A 21,348-nucleotide genomic window follows, 5' to 3' on the forward strand; every position below is an offset into this window, starting at 1 on the left:
TACTCCGCCTATGAAGCTGAAGCATACCTTCAAGAAGCCTACTTCAGCTCCGCCTATGGACAGCTCGTCGATGACACCTCCGTGATGAGAAAATCCTCTCCTGAGGTGATTCTGGTCACATCGACGGTGTCTACAGTCACTACCATCACAGTTTCTTTAGCGTCGATTTCTTCGTCGACAACGTCATCGTCGTCAAGTCAAGCCCCAATATCGTCGACGGAGCAGATTGTCTCTTCAAAGTCATTGTCATCTTGGAAAGGCCATTTCTCGACGATGGTCCATCTGTTGGCGACACAGCTCTCGTCGACCTCGTCTACGGGGACCTTAACTTTGCCGTCGTCGGTGACTCCGTCGACGGGAGGACCCTTGTTGATGGCAGAAGTGTCATCGGTGGTATCGACAACCGTCGACGAAGATCCTTGTCTCCGACGGTTCGACGAGGAGAGAAAAACATAAAATTGCAAAAATTCAATTGACACCAGCTTTAACCTCACCTAGTCAGGTGCAGTCTCTTTTGCCATTCCATTTTTTGGAAGAAGAAGACGAAGAAGAGGGATCTGAGGACAATAGTCTTTTTGGGGCAGCTTTAAGTCCATCGGATCTTAATGTCAAATACCAGGAGGATTCTGATGATAATTATGGTCATCAATATTACCATTCATCAATATTATCATTCACAACAACGTCAACAGCAGGACATGATGTACCTCCCTTCAAATTTGGTGACAGATCTGCAATTTATGCTGGCAGACTGTAAGAGGAGATTTCCTCCAGAGCCGATTCTCCAACAGGCTCCTCCTCCTTCTCAGCCTCCCATTCCACAGGCACAGGTTCGCTCCCCTCTTCTTCAGCAAGGGTCTCCAATTGTTCGACCTTCGCCTCAATTTGCTCCTGTGCAACAGTTGTCATCCTCTGAAGAGGAAATAGAGAGAGAAGAAGGAGAAAATCATCAGGATGAGTGGGATTCTTACATTATTCCCACACCGGCATCTCCATCCCTCCCAGAAGCGGATTCACTTCCGGAAGATATTGGGGGTATCCATAATCTACTGGCGAGAGCAGCCGGGGGTTTTGAGTTACCAATGCCCGTGCATCAACAGGATTGTTTCCTGTATGATTTTAAAGAGCCTTACAGGAAATCGGTAAGGTCTATGCCTATTATTTATTATATTTGGAAAGAGGGACTTAGAAGCATGCAAAATCCAGCTACTGTCCCACCTGTGTTGCCAAGCCTTGACAAAAAAATAAAGCTCTGGATGACGCTCCCACTTGCTTAATAGGTCATCCAAAACCAGATTTGGTGATCTCGCAAGCAGCGCAGCCACGACCTAAGAATCCTTTAGCTCCTCTGACTGCACCTCCTGATAAAGAAGGTAGAAGACTTGACAATATCGGGAAGCGTTTTTCGACTATGTCAGCCTTGATAGTACGAGCTGCAAATTCTCTGGCTTTACTGGGCCGTTATAATAGGCAAATGTGGTCAGATTTAGCACCATTCTTGGATAGGCTTCCACCAGAGGACAATGAGGAAGCTAAGAAAATATTTCTTGAGGGCGAGCGGTCCGCCTCGAAAGTAATTGATTGCGCTACGGATGTGGCGTCCACTGGTTTCCGGCAGCTAGCGGGAGCGGCCGTCTTGAGACAACAAGGTTGACTGAAAGCCACTTCATTCTGGCCTGTGGTGCAAATGAAGATACAAGATCTGCCTTATAATGGAGAAGAATTGTTTGGCAGCCACGTTGATGTTGCTTTACAAGCTATTAAAAAAGACACGGCTAACGCTAAGTCTTTAGGTACTTTACAGTACAGGAAAATGCCTTTACGTGGCTCCCAAGGAAAATGTCACCAATCGTACAGAGGAGGCTACCAACAGTTCCGCTACCCAGCCTATTCTTTCTCTGCTCAACAATACAGGCCCCAGTTTACCCAATGCCAACCACCTGCGGCGGCTTACAACAAGACTTCCTTCATATGCAAATCAGGACACCAGGGTAAGGAAACCAGTCACCGCCAATGACTTTGCCCAGCCGTCGGCCTCCATTCATTCATGCAGTGGCAGGAAATTCCATCGGACCAATGGTTTCGAAATCTAATCCAATTTGGCCAATCTCTGGAATTTAAAAAGATCCCTCCACCAACACCTCCTCTGCCCCGTTTTCAAAAGCACCTACATCTCTTAAAGATGTAAGTTACCAACATGTTGCAAAAAGGAGCGATAGAACGAGTTCCCCTCAACCAAACAGGAAAAGGTTTCAACTCCCATTTCTTCTTGATTCGAAAGAAGTTAAAGAAGTGGAGACCGATCTTGCATTTAAAGAACCGAAACAAATTCTTCAAAAAGCAATTGTTCGGCATGATCTCTATTCAAGATCTGTTACACCTCCTCAACGGAAGTGATTTCATGGTGTCTCTGGACCTCCAGGATGCATATTTTCATATACCCATATGCTGAAAGCACAAGAAATTCCTAAGATTCACGATGGCCGGCAGGCACTATCAATTCCGCGTCCTACCTTTCGGGCTAAAATCTGCTCCCCGCTTTTTCACGAAGTGTCTAACGTCAGTTGCAGCATATCTGAGGCAGCAACATCATTAAATATTTCCTTACCTCGACGAATGGCTCCTCAAGGCCCCAACTTACAAAGCAGCAAGGACATCTACCAAAGCCTGTCTGCAACTGTTCAGGAAATTAGGCCTCACTTTAAATGTAGAAAAATCGATTCTGCAACCATCCTGTCGACTGTTTTTTCTAGGTGCTATCCTGGACACCACAGAAAACAAGGCGTATCCCACACTGGAGAGACAACAAAGGCTAATATCCTTGGCAAAACAGGTCCAAAAAAGAAAGTTTCTTTCCGTATGCCTTTTCAATTCCCTCCTAGGGATGATGTCTTCCTGTATTCCCCTCATACCTCATTGTCGTGTCTACATGCGTCCTCTTCGGGAAGCTTTAAACGAATAATGGGTGCAGATAGAGGGCACATTTGACGATCTGATCCTAATCACTCCTCCCATGATAGTGGGTTTGGACTGGTGGATTCAACCTCACCAGTTATCACAGGGTCTGCCGGTCCTGTCTCAGGCTGCTCCTCTCGTGATCACAACTGATGCATCTCTAGAAGGCTGGGGGGGCTTTCCTCCAAGACTTGCAGGTCAGCAGAAGATGGCCACCCTCCCACCGAGATCCTCATATCAATCTTTTCAAGTTGAGAGCAGTTTTCTTGGCGCTCCAAGCATTCCTGCCAAGAATGCAAAATGCATTGGTGCTTGTCAGAACAGACAATACACTACCTGAACAAATAAGGGGGAACAAGGTCGCTCCTGCTCTCTCAGGAAGCCCAGCTATCTGGCGCTGGGCGATTCAACACAAGGTGCATATATTAGCGGAGTACGTCCCAGGAATATAGAACATCATAGCAGATACGATGAGAAGACTAAAGACAAACCTGCCACGAGTGGGAATTGGACCAAAGCACTCTCAACAGCATCTTCTCCCAATGGGGCAAGGCGAACATAGATCTGTTCGTATCCCCAAACAATGTGAAATGCCGGTACTTCGCTAGTTGGCGTCACCATCAGGGTTCATGGGGGAATGCCTTTTCAATACCTTGGTCCGGCATATTTGCTTACGCCTTTCCCCCCATTCCTCTCCTTCCACGAGTACTAAAGAAGTTAAAGACGGAACCCTGCAAGATCATTCTAAGAGCACCAGCCTGGCCTCGCCAACATTGGTACACAGAACTTCACCTACTTTCAGTCAAGCCTCTGATCCATCGCAGACCATTTCCGTCCCTTTTGACAATGAACCAGGGACAAGTATGCCATCCGAACCCTAGTTCTCTGAAATTGTTAGCCTGGCTCCTGAGTTCCAGGAATTTCAGCATTTGAAGAGCCCACAGGAGTGTAGGCAGGTGCTGGCTAGGGCAAGAGCAGACAGCACTAACAGGACTTACTCGCTCAAATAGAAAAGATTCTGCATGTGGTGTGTATCTTCTAAAGTCAGTCCTCTCCACTCACCTCCAGAGGAAGTTTTACCTTATCTCCTTCACCTGGCTCGCTCTGGCTTAGCTCACGCATCAATTAAAGTACATTTAGCTACCATCTCCAGTTTTCGCAGATCAGCTGATTTCCATCTCTATGGTCCTGCAGGCTGGTCTAACAGTTTCTCAAAGGATGTTCCCTCCAGGAAAGGCACCTCCTCCTACATGGCAGCTGAATACAGTGCTTAGTCAATTAATGAAACATCCTTTCGAACCTATTCACAAGTCGGAAATGAAGTTCCTATCCTGGAATGTGGCTCTCTTCCTAGCTCTTCCTTCATCGAGAAGGGTTAGTGAACTCCAGGCTTTTACTACCCAAGAACATTTCTTACAATTCAAACATGACAAAGTTATTCTACAAATGAACCCTAAATTCATATGCAAGGTTCCTTCGGGCTTTCACTTTAATGAGCCAATTGTTTTGAAATAATTTTTTCCAACCCCACAGACTACAGCGGAGTGTGCTCTGCACTCTCTAGATGTTAAATGGTGCCTACAATTTTACCTGAACAGGACAAAATAATTTTGCAAGTCAAATCAACTTTTTATAGCATACAGTGCACCTAGAAAAGGTTTCCCTATCACTAAACAGAGCATTTCAAGATGTATATCAAGTGCCATTGTGTTTTGTCATCAGCAAGCGGGCCACCCTCTGACAACAAGAGTCCGTGCTCACTCTACCAGAGCAATATCCACATCGACAGCACTGTTCGCAAGTGTGTCCCTTCCGGACATTTGCAGAGCAGCAACTTGGAGGATGCCGCACACATTTACCAAGCACTACTGCTAGGACGCTGGGAATAAGCGAAATGCGGCAGTGGGACAGTGGTTCTCAGACATCTTTTTCAATAAGGTGAGCCTTCTTTTCCTTTTGTTCCTTCCCTCTATCCTTTACTGTCTCACATCTTCGATGATTTCTGGTCTATCTGTATACTTTGAATGAATTTACTTATATATTTATAAATATATATATATATATATATATAGACGTGTGCATGTAATACTATTTTATCTGTAGTTATTATATGACACGAAAATGTGTTCAATGCTCGCTACTCTGATTCAAGCATGTGAATCTATGAAAGTTCCAATACTAGAGTAAGATTCACATGCGACCCGTTCACCTCTCCTGGAGAAGGCTCACTTATCTATCTCAGTTTTTTCTATATATACGCACTTGTGCTTGGAAAATCTGAGGGACTGGAGCTTCTGTCAGGAAGGTTCTACAGGGTGGTGTCTAATGATTAACTGGTTCTAAGTTTGGGCCTTTTTTTTACGAAAGGACAGGGATATGTTACAAAAATTTTAAGGCCTAGGGCCTTATGTTCTATGTCTAATAGGACATTACTTTTAATAATACCGGAGGCTCCCATCTCGACAATGGGGAATGATTCAAGCATGTGAATCTATGAAAGATTCCAATACTGGAGAACTACAGTTACAGATAAGTAACTTATTTCTTATGAGGGGCCTTCTAATTGTACCACAGAATATCCCCTCAGAGATCATACATGAAGAGCTTGGAATGGATACATATCAGATTTTATATGCTTTCACCACCTTTTATTCTGGTTCTCATTTTGGCTGAAGGAGGAGCTAAAGTGAAATAGGCTAATTATCCATGACTGGTTGGGCCTGGAGAACATGCTTCATATTCCTTGGCTGCATTATATTATGTCCAATGTCAAAGTTCTGGGAAGTCCAGAGCTTGTCTCTGATCCAGGGCACATCGTCAAAGAAGATCCTGCTTGGTTAAAGCAGGCTTTCATCTCAGAGTGGCAGCAGAGCGTAAGGCCTCTGCTTTCCCCAAGCAGTTGATGCATCAGTATATTATGGTGAAGTCAGTGAGTGGTACTGAACCGTACCTTCATATGGTGATGCCTATCCACCATCACCGCACTGTTTGACTTACTTCAGAGTAGGTATTTTCCATCAGCTGATGTTTTCTAATGGTGCTGTGCACGTGTGATAACATCTCAGTCTGTGATACCATGCATATTGTTTTGATCTGCCCCAGATTCAATTCTCTCTACTGTAAACTCATTAGAACCCTTGTGTCTTCTATGAATTTTAGACAAGTGAGGATTTTTGTTTAAAATGTTCAGTTCTCACTGACGTTTTCATCTAACTATTATGTCATTTTATCCTTTGTTCTATTCAGCCATAGGCTGTGCACAGCAGATAGTTGGCCACCCTCAGGGGCTTGGTTTCAAGAGCTATAGCCCTGCAAATATATACCTCATAACTACCCAACTTCTAGTTTGCAATGGAGGATAGCACCAGTGGGTTTAGTTGGGGTTCCCAGAATTCGAAAGGTCTGGTAGGAAAGATATATTTTCATCTGCATCCAGCACCATCCTCCTGAAGTAATCAAACTAGTATCGCAATAAAGCATCTTCAATCACATTTTCACAGTCCTCAACAAACTGCACATTAATAGAGATGTTTAGCCTCAGACACTCGAGCGTTAGTGGCCAGAGCAGCTTCGTCATTATTGGGTATTTAGGGGGCCTGTAAACAGGAAGATATATTTTGAAGGGCCTGAGCACAGAATTATAACACATATGGGGGGGATGTACCAAAAGAACATATTTTGAAAATTGATTTTTTCTTTTGATGGATGATATTTCCCCAAAGGTTTGTTTTAAAAATGGCACGTTTAAAGAAAACTGGGCCAGTAGCACTGGTCAAAGTGAAAATAATTGATGGACAATATTAGCTTCTCCCAAATAATTTTTGGGAAAAGAAATGTCAAGGTCTATATAAAGCAGAATTAATCAGCTATGTTAAACAAAGCTGCAAATGAGCTGGAGAATACTATGGGTTCTACCCTCTGGGAACTTCTGTTCAATATTATTGCAAATGGTGCACCAAGACATTAATCACATTTAAAAACAACTGTGCAGGTCATTAATAGATTCACTAATGACTTTTTCTCTAAACCTTGAACTATGATATCTATCACGGCTAGGCATATGTTACATATAAAACAAATGTACATATTGTCAAGTCTCCCTACAGTGAAGTATAAGGCAAATGTAAAAAACTTTATTCAACTTAAAATTTGTAAAAGTATTTTATGTTAAATATTAGTGTAAATGAATTGTATATCAGTATTTTAAATATGAACAAAATATAAGAAGGTATGAAATAAATAACATTTTATATTCATAATTTGATGAATTTGAGTATATAAATTGAAATTAAATATATTTCTGAAGTTTAAACTAAAAAAAATTCCCTCCTGAACTAAAAGAATGTTTTTTTATGTAATAATTATTTAATAATGATGCATAGAAGTTTGTTTAATTATATTTCAGTAATTGTTTGATTAAGTTTTATATTCAAAGAAGATTGTTGAAATATGTTAAAATAAAGAATGTTTTATATTAGATGATTTTTCAATATTAAATTAAAACTATTTATATTTATAACTATTTTAATTCATTTTAATGTAACACTATTTACTATTGGGGTCTATATTAAGCCCCTACTTTCATTATTCTATGGGAGGATGTTGCAATATCTGAATGGCCATGTGTGGTGCTTGACCTCCTCCAGCCCTGAGCTGGAGTACATTTACTACGGTTTCGCTTCTTACTGTCTTACTTCCTTTTTGGCAGTACTAACTATAGAAGTGCAGTTTGTGAATAGACGTAAGATTACTCTTTTGTGGGTAGGTGCATGTACCTCCCTAGCCCACCCTTAACCCCTTTTAACTACTCTCGTAACCCCTCCCCTTTAGTAGTAAATAATCCCCATTTTCCAGCCACTGTGAATTGTTCCCTTCCAGTTCATCTATTTGGAGGGGGCATATAAATGACTTATTTGAAATGTCTGCCTCCAGTGAAGATTTTTTGTGCTATACTATGTTAGAGGTGTTCTGGGGTCCTTGAACGCTGGAGGAAATATTTTACGTTTATGACTTCCATGATGATTTCTACAATGCAGAACTGGAATTACAAGTAAGTAACATTTCTCCAGTATGAGATCTTTCATAGATTCACATGCTTGAATCAATCCCCATCGTTGAAGTGGGAGTTCCACGGTAGCAGAGAAAGCAGGAGTCAATGAGATACATGGCAGTTAATGTTAAAAAACATTCACTAGCTTATCCTCATCATTTAAAAAGAACCAAAGTTCAGCCAATTAGACGACAGCTCCCTCTCACCACAGAGGCTTCAATCCCTCATATTTTCTACCGCATGTTGTGTGATGGAAGTCTCCCTGAGATTTGCTCCGTTTAGTACAGTTTGTCTGATTTAAAGAAGAATTTACTACAGGATAAGACCAACATTTAGTTATACATATTCTGACTACACAACCATGTCAGAACCAGCGAAGAAAGGACTGTTCAGGCCACGTGGAACATGTGGTACAAAGAGGCTGCACTCAGAGGATCCACACAAGTGTCAAGAACCAACAAAACAAGACCAGAATAAGAGCACACTCTTTTGGTATAAATCATGGCAATAGTGGCTTGAGATACAAATGTAAGAAAATGGCCTTAAACTGGAAAAAAATGTTGCAACAAACAAACTTTAAGGTACTACAGAATTCTCACACTAGTTGTTACCCTCTCTCCAGCTTGGAATATGAAGCGTGCACTGCCCAACTCAGCGCCCTTCACTGAAGTAATTTCCCAGTGCTTACAAACTCCTGTAATCTCTGCTGTGTTTGTATAGATTTAGGGAAGTGGCACCGGTTATTTATGTGAGTAGCATCATTTTAGCATTCCAATGCAGCACCCTTTCCTCTGTGTTGTTGTTCCTGGGGGGATAGTAATCTCGAAAGTATCTGGAGTAGTTCCAGACTATTTAGTATCTCAGCCTTAAGCTTGCGCTGAAGGGACATTAGAATGTTTCCTTATGGCGCGCTTTTAGGATAGTAATTCCCTCAAAAATGTATCTGGAGGAGTTTGCCCTTAGTTTCACTATCGATAGAGAGATTGGTGTCTCTAAGCATTTGCTCATTCTGTCTATAGTGCTACGACTGATGAAAGGAAAGCAGTATCAGACAAAGGTTGAACAACCAAATGTATTCACTTACCTGAAGAAGGTGCCCAGCAGCAGTTTGCAGTCCTGGTTGGGGATCCAATGGGACATGCAAGTACCTAGAATTTCAAGAAAAAGGATTCTATGAATATGAATGACAAAACTGATGAACTATATAACATATGTTTTTAGTCATCATATGACAATGCTAGACGGTACATATTCAACTGGAAAAACAATACTATTGTACAGTCTACAATAAGGTGTGCAGCCATATTGCTATAAGAGAAGCTAATGCATAAGTTTACTGGGGTATGTTAAAGTATATTAAGTAGAATAATCTTCAGTAATTATAAAAGAAAACTGGGAAAGAAGTTGAGAGTAATGTATTGTTATATGTTTTGCAGTTCTCAAGGCAACCTGTGGTGAGTTACCGTAATTTTACTTACTGATGATAAATGGAGGAGAATACCCAGAACAGAAGCGGGAGAGAGAACCCGAGGTCAGACCAGGCAGTCTCTTCTTTATTCCCCAACACCTTTCCCCCTTCTGGAGCACTAATGCCTTCTGGTTTTCTTGGGAGTCCTTGGGAGTTCTTGGGAGTCCGAGGGGTTTCTTAGAAGGGCATTGAGAATAAGCTTTGTTCTGCTCCCATGCACATTTAAGGTAAGAGGTCTGACAACAAGGAGTGCATGTACTGTCTGCGTCCTGAACACAAGTTAAAGGATTGCAAGCTATACCACACTTTTAAAGGAGAAGGAAGATTACTAAATTGGCTTCAATTAAAATCTAAGGAAAATCTATCTCAGGAGAGCAGTGTTGATTCCTCAAAGGCTGAAAAATCCTGTAAGAGGAATAGATCTCATGAGAGAGTGCCTCCAGGGTCACCAAAAAGGCAATGAAGAAGACTCACCATGGTTCATCAGGGTACTCAAAAAGATCAGAGGAATGTCCACATTCATCGAAAAAGGATAAAACCTCCTCAGAAAAGGTTCAATCTGAGCCTACTACTCATTCACTAAAGGAGACACATTTGAAAAAATCATCTAGGTCTCTACAGTCAACAACGAAACCTCATAAAGGTGTTTACACATAACAATGTGAATTCTCAACGACAAAAACACAGTCGACAACCTTCTCATCAATGACAGCATCAATGGTCACCACTACTACAACAACATCGAACTTTACATCTGCGGAATCCCCAATGATCATCTTGTCATCACTGGTAGCCGTGACATCAATAATAACAGAGAGAATCCTCTCGACAACGGCACCATCGACAAAGAGGACAACGACAAAGGTATCGTCGAAGACACCGACGATGATACTATCGACGATGACACGGTCAACGAGATCCTTGTTGATGATGATACCAACCATGAAAATCTTGTTGGCGACGGTACCAACATTAGCATCATATACAAAAACACCATTGATGCCATAATCAATCCTTTCAGTGAGAGAAAAATCACCTACGGAGAGAATATTGCCTGCTCACACATCACCAAGCGAGGTTTTGCCTTTTCTACCTGCAAATCTGCTTGATGATTAGGAATTAGAGGACGATGGCCCTTTTGGAGAAGCTCATAGTCCCTCTGAGCGACATGTGAAGTGTCAAGAAGATGATGAAGACAAAGAACAATATTAAGGGGAGCAATATTATGCCCAGGGAATAAACATGAACAATACAAAGATGAATATTATAGTTATGATTGCCAGGAACAGCAGGAATAATCTTCAACACATGCGCTAAGATTATTACAGGAGATTTCCAGTTCCTGCAACGACTGCTTCTCCAGTGCAACTAACAAGACCAATACGGTCACCACAGGTCCACACACCTGTTACTGGCACACAGCTTATCTTAACTGCACCAGCGAATACATTGCCCACACTGGCATGTGAACTAGCTGAACCACCAGGTTATGACATATCTTCCACAGACGAGGACAGGGAAGAAGGGGAGATTCAAGACACTACCTCAGCCCCCAATGAATGTGATGACTATCTGATCCCCACAGAAAATCAAGGAGGGGGGCGAAGAGCAATTCTTTAGAGAGGTCCAGCACCCATGCTCCTCCGAGATCAGTAAATTAAAAACAGGGGTGCGGTTCCTCGGTTATAAGTGAGGTGAGGGCCCTGACAGGTGGATCAATTGGTCTGGTCAGAGGGACCCCAAGAGGGAGGGTCCCGAATTATCAGATTAAAGTGCCCTTACACACCCGTTTGGGTGTCATGCTTCATCATAGAGCGCTCCTCATCTGGCCGATACTGCAATGCCCGATGGGCCCCTCAGTGGGGACTCTTTGGCGGAGATCTTTTGATCTTTAAAGCTGTAAAATAAATGCAAGTGAGGGGTTGTGGGTGTAGGGTGGTTCAAAAGTGGTTAAAAGATGCCTGGAGGGTCAGTGGCATTTCATGTACCTACAGGTTGGCAGAGGAGGTCTTGGTTACTATACCGTGAGATCCCCTTTTTCTATCCGCAGCAAGGCGCAGTCCTCTGCCTACCCCTAGGGGCATCACTCACTCAATTTTTGGGTTGCAGGTTCCCGTAGCAGGTGCAGTATTAACCTATTTGAGTGGAGGCCCTACAGTATTTCACTGGGCCCCACTCCTCAGTAGGGTAGGTACTTACCTGGTTTTGATGAAATGCCACTGACCCTCCAGGCATCAAGGCATGAAACATGCTGACCTCACTCAACACACTCAATCAATCAATCAATCAGAACATTTGTAAAGCGCACTACTTACCCGTGAGGGTCTCAAGGCGCTGGGGGGGAGTGCTGCTACTGCTCGAATAGCCAGGTCTTGAGGAGTCTTCTGAAGGTTAGCAGGTCCTGGGTCTGCCGTAGGAGGCTGGGGAGGGTGTTCCAGGTCTTGGAGGTGAGGTGGGAGAACGATCTGCCGCCGGAGGTCGCTCTTCAGATGCGGGGGACTGTGGCGAGGGCGAGGGCGGCGGAGCGGAGCTGGCGGTTGGGGTTGTAGCAGCTGAGTCGTCTGTTGAGGTATGCTGGTCAGGTGTTGTGGAGTACCTTGTGTGCGTGGATGAGGAGTTTGAAGGTGATCCTCTTGTTGACGGGGAGCCAATTCAGGTCTCTCAGGTGGGGTGTGATGTGGCTGCGGCGAGGGATGTCGAGGATTAGGCGTGCAGAGGCGTTCTGGATGTGTTGAAGTCGTTTCAGGAGTTCGGCCGAGGCTCCTGCGTAGAGGGCGTTTCCGTAGTCCAACCTGCTGCTGACGAGGGCCTGGGTGACTGTTCTTCTAGTTTCGGTGGGGATCCACCTGTAGATCTTGTGGAGCATGCGGAGGGTGTTGAAGCAGGAGGACGAGACGGCGTTGACCTGCTTTGTCATGGAGAGGGTGGAGTCGAGGATGAACCCTAGGTTGCGTGCGTGGTCGGTGGGTGTTGGAGCTGTTCCCAGTGCGGTCGGCCACCAGGAGTTGTCCCAGGCCGAGGGGGTGGATCCAAGGATGAGGACTTCCGTCTTGTCCGAGTTTAGCTTCAGTCAGCTGGTCTTCATCCACTCGGCGACGGCTTTCATTCCTTCGTGGAGGTTGGTTTTGGCGGTGTGGGGACCCTTGGTGAGGGGGAGGATCAGCTGGGTGTCGTTGGCGTAGAAGATGATGTTGAGGTCGTGCAGTCGGGCGACGTGGGTGAGTGGTGCCATGTAGATGTTGAACAGTGTTGGGCTGAGGGATGAGCCCTGGGGTATGCCGCAGATGATATTGGTGGCTTCGGAGCGGAAAGGGGGGAGGCGGACGCTCTGGGTTTTGCCGGAGAGGAAGGAGGTGGTCCAGTCCAGGACTTTCTCTTGGATCCCAGCGCCGTGGAGGCGTGTGCGTAAGGTGCGGTGGCAGACTGTGTCGAAGGCGGCTGACAGGTTCAGGAGGATGTCCGCAGTTTCCCCGTTGTCTAGCAGGGCTCTGATGTCATCGGTGACAGCGATGAGGGCAGTTTCGGTGTTGTGGTTGCTGCGGAACCCGGACTGGGACAGGTCCAGGATGCTGTTTTCCTCCAGGTAGTGGGTCAGTTGTCTGTTGACGGCTTTCTCGATGGCCTTTGCCGGGAACGGGAGCAGGGAGATGGGTCAGAGATTCTTGAGGTTCTTGGGTTTTTTGAGTAAGGCGTTGATCTCGGCGTGTTTCCAGCTCTCCAGGAAGGTCGCTGTCTCGAAGGAGATGTTGATGGTTTTTCGGAGATGGGGAGCGATGGTGGTGCTGGCTCTGTTGAAGATGTGATGTGGGCAAGGGTCTGACGGAGATCTGGAGTGGATGGTGTTCATGATTTTGATGGAGTCGTCGTCGTTAATGTTGGTCCAGGAGAGCAGGGGGTCGTTCGTTACGGATGCTGGCCGTTGGGGCGGAGGTTTCAGTGGTTGTTGGGGCGGTCGTGGTGTTGAAGCTGTCGTGGATGTCTGCGATCTTGCGATGGAAGAAGGTGGCAAGGGAGTCGCACAGGTCTTGCGAGGGTGGGATGTCGTTGGTGTTGGAGCTGGGGTTGTAGAGTTCCTTCACGATGTTGAAGAGCTCTTTGCTGTTGTGTGCATTGTTGTCTAGGCGGTCTTTGAAGGAGGCCCTTTTGGCAGATCTGATGAGGTGATGGTGTCTGCGGGTGGCGTTGTTGTGGGCTGCGTAGCTGTCCGGTATCCGTTCACGGTGCCATTTCTTCTCAAGCTTTCAGCAGGTTTGCTTGGAGGCCTGGAGGTCTTCAGTGAACCAGCTGGCTCGCTTGGTGGTGTGACTGTTGGAGCGGGGCGAGGGTGTTGGCGCAGTCGTCGATCCACTGTCTGAGGTTGCGGGCGGCGGTGTCGAGGTCGGTGGGGTCAGCGGGTGGGCTCTGGGCGAGGATGGTGGTTTGCTGGTCTTTGGTGACTTTGCTCCAGCAGCGGCGGGGGATCTGTTGGGTGCGGTGGAGTGTGGTGGGTTTCCGGAAGGTGAAGTGGATGCAGCGATGGTCGGTCCAGTGGAGTTCGGTGATGTGGTTAAAGGAGACGTGGGAGCTTGCGGAGAAGATGGGGTCAAGCGTGTGGCCGGTGGAGTGGGTCGGTGTTGTGACGAGTTGTCTGAGTCAGAGGTTGGCGAGGTTGTCGATCAGGGTGGTGGAGTTGGTGTCGTTGTTGTTCTCGAGGTGGAAGTTCAGGTCCCCGAGGAGGATGTAGTCTGTGGAGGCGAGGGCGTGTGTGCTGACGAAGTCGACGATGGAGTCGCTGAACTGTGATAAGGGTCCTGGGGGTCTGTAGACGAGGATTCCTCTGAGGGTGGTGTTGGGATCGGTGTGGATCTGGAAGTGCAGGTGTTCAGCGGTGCTGAGGGTGTCGTCGGAGTTGGTCAAGAATCTGAGCGTGTTCCTGTGGATGATGGCGATTCCTCCTCCTACTCCGTTGATGCGGTCCCTGTGGGAGATCTTGTAGCCGTCCGGGATGGCTATGGCGATGTTGGGTGCAGAGGAGGGGTTCAGCCACGTCTCCATCAGGAAGGCTACGTCTGGGGAGTTAGAGAAGATAACACAATACATTACTATCCATTATAGCTCTCTTGTTTTTACTTTGTCAAGGAAACCACCACTGTATTAAAACTCCTTTGGGGGTCGCTTAGACTCTTTTAACCACTTTCACAACTCTGGTTATCCCCCACAATTTGCTGAGACAACTTGGAAGTTGAATATCAAATTATTTCCTTCCGTGGTCCCTCGTAACAACACAGACAGATGGGTGCTGGATGTCATCACACGGGGACACACGTTGGAATTCATCATAAAACCATCAAATATTCCTCTAAAAAGGGCACCTCCTCCCCATCTAAAGCTACTTCTGCAAGATCATCAACCATGCTCAAAAAATGAGCAATAGAAGAGCTTGAGGATACTCAGAAGGGAAACGATTTCTGCTCTTGTTTCTTTCTGATAAGGAAAAAGTCAGGAGGCTGGCTCCCCATCTTAGACCTTCGGAAACTCAACAAATATTTAAGGAAACAACCCAGTTGTATATTCACCCTCCAAGATATCCTCTCACTTCTCAATCATGGAGCTCTCTAGGATTCATTCTTCCATGTCCTAATTCACCCAAAGCATCGCAAATTCCTACACTTCAATATAACTGGCATCCACTACCAATTCAAAGTTCTTCCTTTCGGACTGAAATTACTGCCCTGTATCTTTAGTGAATGTCTAGCTCCGGTGGCAGCTCACTTGAGGCAAAAATAGGAGCAGGTATTCCCATACCTCGATGACTGGTTGATAAAAGCACCCACATCTCGACAAGCAACAAGAGATACAAAAACCTTCCTCAGACTCTTTTTTAAAGACTTGGGCCTTACGGTCATTGAGTAAAAATCCTCTCTCACACTGTCAACAATGTTGACTTTCTAGGGAGCCGTTCTGGATACAAACCAGGACAAGTCATTCACCTCACAAGAAAAACAGCTAAGGATTTAGCAGTTCTCGGAATGATACCATCTTGAATTCCACTAATTCCAAATTGTCACCTTGACATGCGACCATTGCAAGAGGAGTTAGACAAACAATGGTCATTTTCTCCAACCATGATGGCACCTGTGCAGTGGTGGGCACAGAGTGTAAACCTGACCAATGGACTATCATTCCTTACACAGAACTCCGACTTTGTAATAATCACAGATGTGTCCCTGGAGGGATGGGGCGCTCATCTCCAATATTTAACAAACAGCAGGAAGTGGACCCACATCCAGTTGAAAATGCACCCAAACTTGCTGGAACTCAGAGCCATAGCATTGGCCCTTTTTTCTTTCCTTCCCAGAAGAACAAAGTCATCAGTGCTAATTCACACGAACAGCACCACCAGCATGCATTATATAAACAAACAGGGAGGCATAAAGTCATCAGCCCTGTCACAGCAAGCACGGAAAATTTGCAAATGGGCTCTGCAACACCAAATAACAATCAAGGCATAACATGTGAATGGAGCAACCAATGTCCTAGCAGACACATTGAGCAGGACGAACACCAGCTGCCACGAATAGGAGTGCAATCAATAGATTCTGGAAGACATTCTTGATTTTTGGGGCATACCAACCTAGACCTGTTTACGATCAGTGAGAATCAGAAATGCCAGTTCTGCGCAAGCTGGCACCCACAGGAGGGATCATGGGGGAATGTTTTTTTATCAGAATGTCAGGGATCTCTGCGTACCGTTTCCCCCTATCCCATTAATCCTGAGGTTCCTCAAGAAACTGAAGAGAGAACCCTGCTGAGTTATCCTGAATTCCCCCAGATGGCCCAGACAACTCTGGTTCACAGAACTCCTGCTCCTTTCAGAACAGACCCACATTCATGTGATGCCCATATCAACATTACTAACGATGAACCACGGCCAGGTACCTCATCTGAATCCAAAATCACTACACTTGTCTGCCTGGCTCCTGAATTCAAAGAATTTGCAACACTGCATGTTCCTACAGACTATAGAGAGATCCTTGCAACGGCCAGGGCCCATACTTCCAATAAAACATACAGACGTAAGTGTAAGCTTTTTTGTTTGTGGTGTCAGGAAGTTTATGTTCATCCTAACTCATCACCACCGGAACAACTCCTCCCGCATCTGTTCAAGTTAGCAAAATCTGGCTCAGCCCACTCTTCTATTAAAGTACACCTGGCAGCGATATCAAGATTTAGAAGATCAGATAAATTACCTTGGCTATGAACCAGTAGGGTAATCAAACAATTCCTCAAAGGGTTTTTCAGAGTATTTCCTCCTATAAGGATACCTCCTCCTTCTTAGCGCTTTATTATAGTGCTTTGGCCATTATTGAAGGCTCCGTTTGAGCCCATTTACAAAAAATACCTAACATATCTGACTTGGAAAGCAGTGCTTCTTATAGCACTCATGTCAGCAAGAAAGGTCAGTAATATTCAAGCATTCACAATTAAAGAGCCATTCCTCCAATTAAAACAAGACTGTGTGGTGCCAGTCTTAAGTTTATACCAAAGGTTCCTTCGGATTTCCATTCGAATGAACCCATAATACTGAAAACATTATTTTACTAATCCCCAAACTAAGGCAGAAAAATCTTTACATACCTTGGACATCAAAAGATGTATCTAATTCTACATACACAGAAATCCTCAATTCTGCAATGCGGATCAGTTGTTTGTCGCTTATGGAAACCTCTGTGAGGACTTCCCGGTTACCAAACAAAGCATAGATAGATGGATTGCTGCAGCTATCCAGTTCTGTCATAGGCAAGCAGAGAAAACGTTGTCAAGCAAATTCAAAGATCATTCTAGCACGGCAGTCGCTACTTCCACAGTTCACTTCGCAGGTGGGCCTATGCAACAAATATGTCGAGCGGCGACGTGGACCAGCAGTCACACCTTCACACAGCATTATTGCCTGGATTCCTCTGACAAGAGTGATGTGTCTCTGGGACAAGCAGTACTGCGTCATCTATTCCAATAAGGTGAGGCATGTCTAAATGTATTTCTCACCATCCGCTATATTCTAATAATGTTATTAATTACACATGTTTCAACTGCTGGCTATTCTGATTCAAGTAGGCGAATATATGAAAGATCCAATACTGAAGAAGTTACTTACCTGCAACTGTAGTTCTCCAATATTGGTGTCTATCATAGGTTCATATGTGATCCACCCTCCTCCCAATTGAGGCTCCCCTGATTATCTGGGTTACTCTATCCTACTTGTGCTGGGGTAACTGAGGAATTGAAGCCTCTGTGATGAGTGTTCTAGAGGGTGATGTTGCCTAATTGGCTGAACGTTGGATCTTTTTAAATGATGACGATAAGCTATTGAAGTGAAAGTTTTTGTAACAACTGTTATGTTTGTCAGTGACTCCTGCTTTCTATGGTACTGTGGGACTCCCAAATCCATGACCGGGAATGATATAAGCAAGTGAATTTATGAAAGATACTCATACTGGAGAACTACAGTTACAGGTAAGTAACTTATTTTCTCCTTAATACTGAAAAGTAGCCTGAAATAGCTGATTAGAAATGGGTTCAAAGAGAATTGCCCTTGCTGTGGCTTTGTTTTTAATTTTATTGGTGAATGATTTGAGATGTTGATCGCATAGAATCCTAAGTTTGCTCTCATTTTCCATTCTCTGCATTTTTGTATTTATTTTTGATAAATTATGTTTTTATGGACGAGACCTCTTATGAATGATATTTATATAATTATGAACCACGGCCGTTCAACACATGAATCAACTTAAATATCTCCTAATTAATCTTGCAGGGTCTGCGCTCAGTGAGGAAGAAAGGGTGATACGGTCTCCATGGACCAGACTTCTGAATATGTACTGCAAGATGAAACGCTCCTCACGGTACGCGGTACTGTTGCTGCATTTTTCAACAATTACGAACTGTTTTTCTATCTCAAACTATTTTTGTTAATTCATTCAGTGTAATGAAATTCATTAACACTATTAGACTAGTGAAGAAAACTGGTCATCTTAATATTTATTTGAAGAAAAGGCCTCTGCCAAGGCAAACATTATGACCTGCTTATTGCAAAAGATCAGAATAGCTCATTATTTAGGCCAGGGTCATTTTAGGGTTCAATACATTTTGATTGACTTTTTCAAAGAGAAATTACAGGGATAAACGCCAAACTTGGAAACCCATTCTCCTCCAGTGGAATCTTTAGAAATCATTTGTAAGGTGGGCACACAAATGGGCAGACTTAGAACTGCTGGGGCCTTTTTCAACAGAGAAGAACGAAGAGTGTCCACACATGTAAACGCTATATATTATGTATGTATATTTATATACACACACACACACACTGAAAACAAACAAAAAGGCTAAAGTTAACGTTATAGTTAGGTGAAAAGTTCAGTGACAACGTAATATTTTAAACGTACAAAACCACTGAAATTCACCAGTTATATTTATCTAAGGTAACTATAACACATGCCCTTAGGTAAATATAGTTCATGCCCCTGCCATGCGCAGTTTTCTCACCAATAATTTAATTGCAAAAGTTGCAGTGATATTAATAATGATGCCATAGAAGATTTCATTCGTGATGGAATATGTGGGGTAGTTAGCAGTGCATCGCTAGAATGCAAGTTATAGTTACCTCTGGGTATGAATTATAGTTACTTGACATAACTATAACTAGTGAATTTCAGTGGTTTTGTGTATTTAAAACTATTGTCTTGGAATTTGGTGTCTTTTGTTTCTCCGCCTTCCTGTAGCAATTCATATATTCTAGAAATAAAATGTTTGTTGTCAGTAGAGGTCATTCAAATGGTGTGTCTGTTGCTACTTTTCTGAATGCAGATATGTCACCCACTGTCAGATTTGCATATCTTTGAGTATGAAGGTTTTCATAATTCCCTTTTGTACCATTTCCCCTATTTGTGGGTACCTGGCTATACAACAGTTGTTTATGCCTCCCTATTCAAACCTGGTGAGAAAGGCGAGGTGCCCAAAATCGGTGCACAGGAAAGGTCGTCAGTCCTATCACTCACATGGTCCCACACTTTTAATGGTGCCCATCTGGGCTTTTTTTAAATGTGTCCTTGTTATTCAGACACCCATGTAACTAATATGCATGAAAGTGGCATAGAATAGTGCAAAACTGAGTTTTTGTTATTAGGATTAACCCCCTCCCCCACTTCCTTTGGCATCAGATTCCTTTTGCTAAGAAAGCAAATATTTTGGGGGATTTGGGGTGAATAGCTGAACATGAGTGCTCAATTTGGAGCATGGATTAGTTGAAGTCTTGTCCTTTTTTTCAAGTACTCAGTTATGGCACATCCTTCCATTTATTCATAAGGACAAATATAAACATGGTTGTTTGATCCTTGGTTAATTCACTATTAATTTATGCAAACAGTGCACAGGTGTCCTGGCATACAAAGTGGGAAGATTATTAACCTTTCAAAACTGTGCATCTTGTTTTGTATTGGAAGACACCTGAACCAGTAACATGGTCATTAAGAGGGTTGCAGTGGACTTGCTCCCAGTTAGAACGCTAGTGATCTTTAACTTTCTTCATTGATACACACCATCTGCCCTGGTGGATTCAAAGATGACCTATTATACCAAGATATTCTGTGATTAAATCCCGTCATGGGCAGTTGCTTCTAAGTCTCAGGGGTCATAGATTCAGTGTCCAAGCTCTTTCGTCATGGAATGGTCTTCTACATTCTGTTATGGCCCTTCCTCACCTCACACAATTTCAAATCATCTTTATTCAGTTACGAAAAACCATACAAGAAAATAAATGTCAAACAGATACAATTTTGTCTCAATTTACATGTTAAAACTTTTCTGGATCTTGATAGCAGCAGACAAATAACGATTAACAGCAAAACACACCAGGGGTGATGTGAGCATCTGTATATAAAGAAGTGCACGACTACATTGTGCAAAGTTAGCATTTTTAACAATTGGTACAAGATACCTCTTAGTCTGTGACATATACAATTGACAAAACAACATAAGGTACACAGTGGATTGTAGGGATACATTAACACAAGGACAGAGATAAATACTGGCATCTAACCTACAGCACAACAGAAAAGATAATACTGTATGAGTCCTATCCTAAAATGACGCCCCCAGGAACCATGAACTTTAAAGAGATAAGGTTATCCAGTATTGGATCTTTCATAGATTCACATGCTTGAATCATCCCCGCCATCGAGGTGGGAGTCTCACAGTAAAATATATCTATATTCACTGAAAAAACCATAGGTTTCACACACGTTATAGTTAGGAATTAGCATTTAAAAAAACTTGCAAATTCACTCAAAAAACCATAGGTTTCACACATGTTATAGTTAGGTGGATATTTCACTCGTAAAAAACTAATGAAATTCCCCCGTTATAGTTAGTTCATATAGCTATAACTCGCGCGCCCGCAATCCTCTGCTCATGACGTCACATATTACATCACTCATGACATGGTCAGTGGCATCACTCTTGACATCACTGATGACATCATCCTTGTGATAGAGAGGCGGTCGCGCGAGTTATAGTTATCTGAACTAACTATAACGGGGGAATTTCATTGGTTTTTTACGAGTGAAATATCCACCTAACTATAACATGTGTGAAACCTATGGTTTTTTAAGTGAATTTGCAAGGTTTTTTTAAATGCTAATTCCTAACTATAACGTGTGTGAAACCTATGGTTTTTTCAGTGAATTTGTACGGTTTTTTAAATGCTAAGGTATGTATGTATTATTATTTTTTTTATATATTTATTTTACTATAAACTACATATTAAAAATGTTTTTTATTTTTTTTTTATGGTTTTTCACCGTGCGCGCACCCCCGCGATTTAAAAAAAAAAAATTTAAAT

The 21,348-nt window shown here is 43.5% G+C and overlaps 1 pseudogene; it reads left to right on the forward strand.

Annotated features, from left to right (window-relative positions):
* The window catches only part of LOC146871554 (uncharacterized), a 407,260-nt pseudogene extending 388,835 nt beyond the window's left edge, over positions 1 to 18,425 (forward strand).
* Positions 18,426 to 21,348: the final 2,923 nt, after the last annotated feature.

Source organism: Triturus cristatus, chromosome 1_1 (genome assembly GCF_964204655.1).
Source record: "Triturus cristatus chromosome 1_1, aTriCri1.1, whole genome shotgun sequence".
Lineage (NCBI taxonomy): Eukaryota > Metazoa > Chordata > Amphibia > Caudata > Salamandridae > Triturus > Triturus cristatus.